Here is a 6,888-nt window from a genome sequence, read left to right as displayed (position 1 = left end):
GCCAATCGTCTTCCATTCTTTCCACATGGACAAACCATCTCAACACACTCTGACTCACCATTTTTACTCTTATGCTAAAATTCTTATTACTGTGTATCCCCACATTTCTCATCCTTTTCCATTCTTTCTTATGTCACATACGCTACACAAACGGTTTAACCTCAACAGCTTTAGCAATTTTTCTTTCATTCACATTCACCATCCACGATTCACATCCACATAAGAAAAAAGAAAATTGGTTTAAAAATCCCTTCATACATTCCCATCTTGGTTTTCACGGACACTACACGTTTCTTCCCCATCTTTTCACCTACACTGCTACCTTCCATTAATCACCTGTTCCATGAACTCGCCTTTTCTCTCATTCTGCTGTCATCCACTACATTAGACCCAACAGCTTCCATTCTTCCACAAACTTTACTAGCTTTTATTTCTAGCTTCGTGGTTTCTATTTGCCTTCACAACAGGACTCTTACTCTTCCTCATATTTACCGTCAGTTCTCTTCTATTGCAAACGCTTTAAGTTTTTTTTTTCACTGGTTTCCGCCATTTCGCGTCATTATCCCTCATAAGCACTGAATTATCTGCAAACAGCACCATTCCATATTCCTTTCAGTGCTCATTTTCATATCCCTCAACTTTGAACTTACATCAACGCTTTTTCATTGATTTCTCGTACTCGGCTGTGCATATTGCTGTAGAAATCAGGTTGTGCTTGGAATCAAAACAGATTCCACCACCGTGATGGTGGAAATGGGTTAGTTTCGATTCTGAGCACAGAACTTCAGTTTCACGTAAATATGCGTAGTACAGTCGAAACCACTTTTACCTCTCTTGGGTATTAACTCGGTATGTAACCGCCTACCAAACATGGCGGAAGCTCAGTGGGAATCCGTGTTCAGTACTAGCCCCTTGGGGATCAACGTATTATGTACACCTATTTCTATATATTTCTACACATTAATAAACGATATCTCTGATCCCAAAGGGGCTAGTACTAAACACGGCGTCCCATTTAGCTTTCCGCCATGTTCAGTACTAGCATCTCGGAGATGACGCGTAGGTGGATACGTGCCTGGTTAATATCCCTCTCTTGATAGCCGCGTACAGTACATTACTGTTATCCTAGTTCCAACCCAAAAATTCTAGTTCCAAGGTAAATTGAATTCCATAGTACACTCATAAAGAACTCTCTCGACAATGCTGAAGGACATTTATATAAATTTTCATGTAAGTCATGTCACAGTTTTCATATCATACACTTTGAGAAATCATTGGAAAGGAGAACACAGCAACATAAAAAAACTGTACGTGTTGTGAGCTGGGGAACAATTAAATTTTTGTTCATGTTAATGAAAGCGATCATGCCATCAACTGGGCAAGTGCTGAGAAGATAGTCATTCTAATATAATGTACAGGAAAGCCTTTGTAAGAATAAGAATATCAACATTTTAATTCAAAAGAAATATGCAAAATGTATAGATTTTAAGGAAAGTAGTTCACCCGCCTCGCAGAGAAGGTGTCACCGCACTTAACTAGCAAACAAGACTTGTCAATGGAGCAATAACCTCAGATACTAATGACGTTACTGTTCCTCGAGAACTCTTTCAATCAGGTGCGAATATTTTTTCTCAATGTCTGGAAGTTCGTTTGCCCTGTCACCTTAGCTTATATATTGTAAATTTCCTCCGCGTATCGATCCGCTTAAAGATGTCTTAGGAAACTGAAGACGAAACCGGTTTCAATTTTTCCTGTGGTACATCTGCATTTAAATATAACTTGTTAACGATAGTTGTAGCTTAATATTTGAGAATTTAAAAGTACTTGTATAAATAACAAAACACACATATAACATATATATATATATATATATATATATATATATATATATATATATATATATATATATATATATATATATATATATATATATATTATTCATTTTTAAACAACACTGACTGACTTATCATTGCAGATGAAGCAAAGAATCCATTTATCAACCGTTTCGCAATCTTCCTACAGACCCTCCATCCATGCACAGAGGAATGCGAATGGAATGGGAGACATTTTAGTAGCAATAAAAGCACTAAAAGCTTTCCAGAAAAAACAAATAGTCGCGGGCAATGAAGGAAGGAACCCGCTCAAATATGCATTATGTGCTTGGAGGTTTATGAACGTTCCCCTTATGCATTTTACGTCGCTTTTCTGCCACGCAAGAAACGGAAAGGTCCTCGTCAAAATGTCTTTTGTTTTATGGACGCCCTTCTCAATAATGTATTCCCGTGAATGAATGTCCATGTGCAATGTACGAAAGTGTGTTCGGCATATATATTTGCATATTATATTATATATAATATGTATATATATATGTATATATCTATATCATGTATGTATATATATAAATATAAATATATATGTATATATATATATATATATATATATATATATATATATTATCTATATCATGTATGTATATATAAATAAATATATATTGTATATGCTCGTGTGTGTTAATGTAAGTGTATATTTACGAGTGCATGAATTTTTAATATAATGATTTCTTCCTTTCAATTGCACTTTTATTGTGATGTTTTAAGTTTATGTTTCATTTTTATATGTTATATATAGTGTATATATATATATATATATATATATATATAAATATATATATATATATATATATATATATATATATATATATATATATATATATATATATATATATATATATATATATATATTATATATGTATATATGTATATGGGTGTGTGTGAGCTTTTGCACGCCCATGACTTTGTTGTGTTTGTGTATCTATGCGCTTTGTGTGTGAGCCTAGTTTTGCTTTCACGACATTTATAAATATGACCTTCCTGTCAGCCTGTGACATTTCCATGTAAAGCAGTGAGTGATATGATTGATGATATTATCTATCTATCTACTAATCTATCTATTTATCTATCTGTCGCCAAAAAATAACCTTCACACTATAATGGAATCAGAAATTACCTGAAATTTGATCTAATCAGCCAAGTTAATTACTTGGAGGCTCAAGCCAATAGGACAAAAAATTTGATAAGCTAAAATCAATTAACGGTGTAATGAAAATATCGCAGGTCCTGAGTCTCATCAGGATTTAATGGGTTGAAAACTATCGTAGGATGTTTTCCTGCACCGTCCTCCCCAGGATGGCAGGATCTGGGTTTTACAGAAGCCGGTGCCTGGCGAGACACTTCGCTTTTTATCAGCCGTTAGTTAGTGGGATGTCTGAAATGTAATGAAAGCACCTTTACTAAGAACTCTGGCTGATAGTGGAACTATCAATAACCCTGGAAGTTGTTATTGCAAGTCTTGATTAGGTGTTAATTTATTGCTATTGAAAAATATTTATTAGAAACCCGTTTAATTTCTAATGAAATCCTATACTAAGAACCCGTTACATATGACTGAAATTCTTTATTGATAACACATTCTTTTTATTGAAAATATATATTTAATAAAAACCCATTAGTGATGACTGAAAGAATGTCACAGAAACGCATTAAATGTTACTGGAAACCATTAATTGCAACTGAAATACTCCTCCTGTTGGAATACATGATTTGTTATTCAAGCCCTTTTCAAAGCTAATTAAAATAATTGCTGTTGATTCCATTGTTACAGAATCCTATCGCTTATTGAGTCTTTCTTCTTCCTACCCAAACTTTGCTGCTATAGTCTATCATGGTGAAACCCATTACTCTCCCACGTACGGGGGTAGCGCCGTCAGTGAGGTGCACCATAGGCTTTACTAAAGGTTCTTTGCAGCGTCCCTTCGGTCCCTAGCTGCAATCCCTTTCACGCCTTTTACTGTGCCTCCATTCATATTATCTTCTACCATCTTGCTATCCACCCTCGCCTAACGATTATTTCATAGTGCAACTGCGAGGTTTTCCTCTCGTTACACCTTTCAAACCTTTTTACTGCCCGTGTCCGTTCGGGCGGTGAATGACCTCATCGGTCCCAGCGCTTGGCATATGGCCTAAACTTCATATTCCATTCTATTCCCACACTAGCTGTTGTACTTTATGATTTGCTACGGAAAAGGGCAAAGTCCATTTATCACCTCTAGGTACTGAAGAGGGAGAAAATAACAAGAAGAGCAACACATGGTGATCTCACAAATATTCTTTTAGGGACGAAATATAGATGTGTGATGGATAAAAAGGAATCACGATGGTTGTCAGCATATTTCATCTTTCCTATTGCCTTGTATATCCCCAAGCATGAATTGAAAATTCTTTAAGTCTTGGGACTTTAACAATGATAAAATGTCAACCCCTAGGGAAATAGCTTTTTACTAAATTTTTGCTTACATATTAAGCAAAATATGTTGAGATAAATCATACTTATATTCTTATTCCCATAGAGAAAGAGAGAGAGAGAGAGAGAGAGAGAGAGAGAGAGAGAGAGAGAGAGAGAAACGCCCTTTGGGTATCCAGACTAATGCATTCTTTCCTTTGCCAGTGGAAAATAATTCTGATTTTTCGTTCATGCCACAATTATTTTCCATGTTTTTTATTATTACGATGTACATCTAGATTTTCTTTTTCTGTTGCATATTAGAGTTGATGACGTTCTTGGAGACTGTGAATAATACATTCGCAACGTCCCTTCGGCTCCTAGCTGCAACCCCGTTCATTCCTTTTATCGTACCTCCATTCATATTGACATTCTTCCATCTTGCTATCCACCCTCTCCTAACAAATGTTTCAAAATGCAACTGCGAGGTTTTTCTCCTGTTATGTTACACCTTTCAAACCTACTTTGTCTCAATTTCCTTTCCAACGCTGGATGGTCTCATAGGTCCCAGTGCTTGGCATTTGTCCTAAACTCTATGTCCCAAATTCTTAATTCGCCGTAGGGGGTTAGTGCCGTCAGTGCACCTCATGCAGTGCACTGTAGGCATTGCTTAAGGTTCTTTGCAGCGTGCCTTCGGCCTCTATCTGCAACCCCTTTCGTTCCTATTACTGTACCTCCTCTCATATTCTCTTTCTTCCGTCTTACTTTTCACCCTCTCCTAACAATTGATTCATAGTGTAACTGCTTTGAGATTTTCCTCCTGATACACCTTTCAGACCTTTTACTGTCAATTTCCGTTTCAGCGCTGAATGAAGTCATAGGTCCCAGTGCTTGGCCTTTGGCCTAAATTCTATATTCAATTCAATTCCATTCAAATTCTTAATTAGTAAACGATACCTAAGTAATTTTACGTTCGGAAATTGTAACATAAAAATATGTTTCAATCAGAACTTTACTTTCCTTTGCAGTCGATATCCACTTTTCTCCGTATTTATATTTTACATTCTTTTATTTTTTGCCTGATATCTGAAACATTGGTGGCTCTGTTAATGAGTCTCATGTACGGTTAATCTCTTCACAAGTCATGAGACGTTGAAATGTGATCCAAGAAAAATGGAAAATTGTATGATGATGAAGCGATGCCAGAGAACTGCTACGAAAGGACCAACTTCTTTACTTCCCTACCGAAATACACACACACACACACACACACACACACACACACACATATATGTATATGTATATATATGTATATGTATATGTATATGTATATGTGTATATATATATATATATATATACATATATACACATATACATATATATATATATATATATATATATATATATATATATATATATATATATATATATATATATAAATAATTAAACTTGGTACTTACTGCAACCAAGATTCTGTTAAGTTTACGTCAGCTGGTTGAGAAATGGTCGTGCAGCGCTTCTTAAAGATAATATTTTGAAAGAGGAAGAGCACGACAGAACCTGCAGGAAAAGCGTGTTTGCTGCATTGTCTTGTCTCGTCTAATCAGTATGACTATTTAATTGCTCGTTACCATTTCCAACTAGTCAGGAAATTCATATATCTCTTCATATTTCTACTATATTATAACTTTACAATTATTATCGTTACTAGTGTATCGAGGCCATAGAACAATGATGGTAATATAAAAGAGAGGTGCTGATATAGTCTACGGCTGGTAAAGGCGTCTTCATTTTTCATACAATATGGGAAGGCCGGTGGCGAGACAGGCTGGCTACAGCGGGGTTGCCAGTAGGCTATCAATCCAGATCTAAAGGAAATTGTGGACCGTCCTGAAACTCGAACTAAGTTATAGGAAAGTGAGTGCAGAGGGAATACCCATAATCAAGCGTCCAGATCCTGAAGGGTTGGTTCAGGCTATGGTGAAAACGACGCAACAATAAAAATATTCGAATAAATTTTGCATTTTATATGCTATTATAATCTCTTTTCATAACAATGGCACTGGCGTATCATCTTTCATTCTGCATTACGGTATGTTCTGCAAAACAGTGATTCCTTCGGTTCTCAAATGCTAGCACTGAGAGAAGGAACGAGAAAAAAGAAGAAAACAATACGAAGAAGCAAAGTTCCACTTTTCCCTTTTGAATTTCGAATGCTTGGATGGTGCCCTAGTAATACACTTCGACAGTGGCCTAATGTTGTCGCAGGGATCGCGCTCAGTCGCTCGCTCACACACACATTTATTACTCTGTTGGCTTATTGGGTTTCACTGCGACCGATCACTCCTAACACCAGATTCCCAAGGTATATAGGAAGATTCTAAACACCGATATTTGAGATGAGATTTCTAGCCTTGTATCCACTGATGGACTCCATTGTCCTTCCAAGTATTGCCCAGATTGATGTTGCTTCATTTCTCTGGGCGAAACTAAATGATCTTCTTTCACGGTCTTTCCTTTCACTCATATTTATGATCTGGTGCTTCTTTGTGACCTACTGCAGTTCTTTTATATCAATTATATATTTTCTTATTGGTCCTACGGTCGCAC

The sequence above is a fragment of the Macrobrachium rosenbergii genome, chromosome 41 (assembly GCF_040412425.1).
Source record: "Macrobrachium rosenbergii isolate ZJJX-2024 chromosome 41, ASM4041242v1, whole genome shotgun sequence".
NCBI classification, from domain to species: Eukaryota; Metazoa; Arthropoda; class Malacostraca; order Decapoda; family Palaemonidae; genus Macrobrachium; species Macrobrachium rosenbergii.
The sequence above is the reverse complement of the archived record's forward strand: the minus strand, read 5'-3'. Positions refer to the sequence as shown.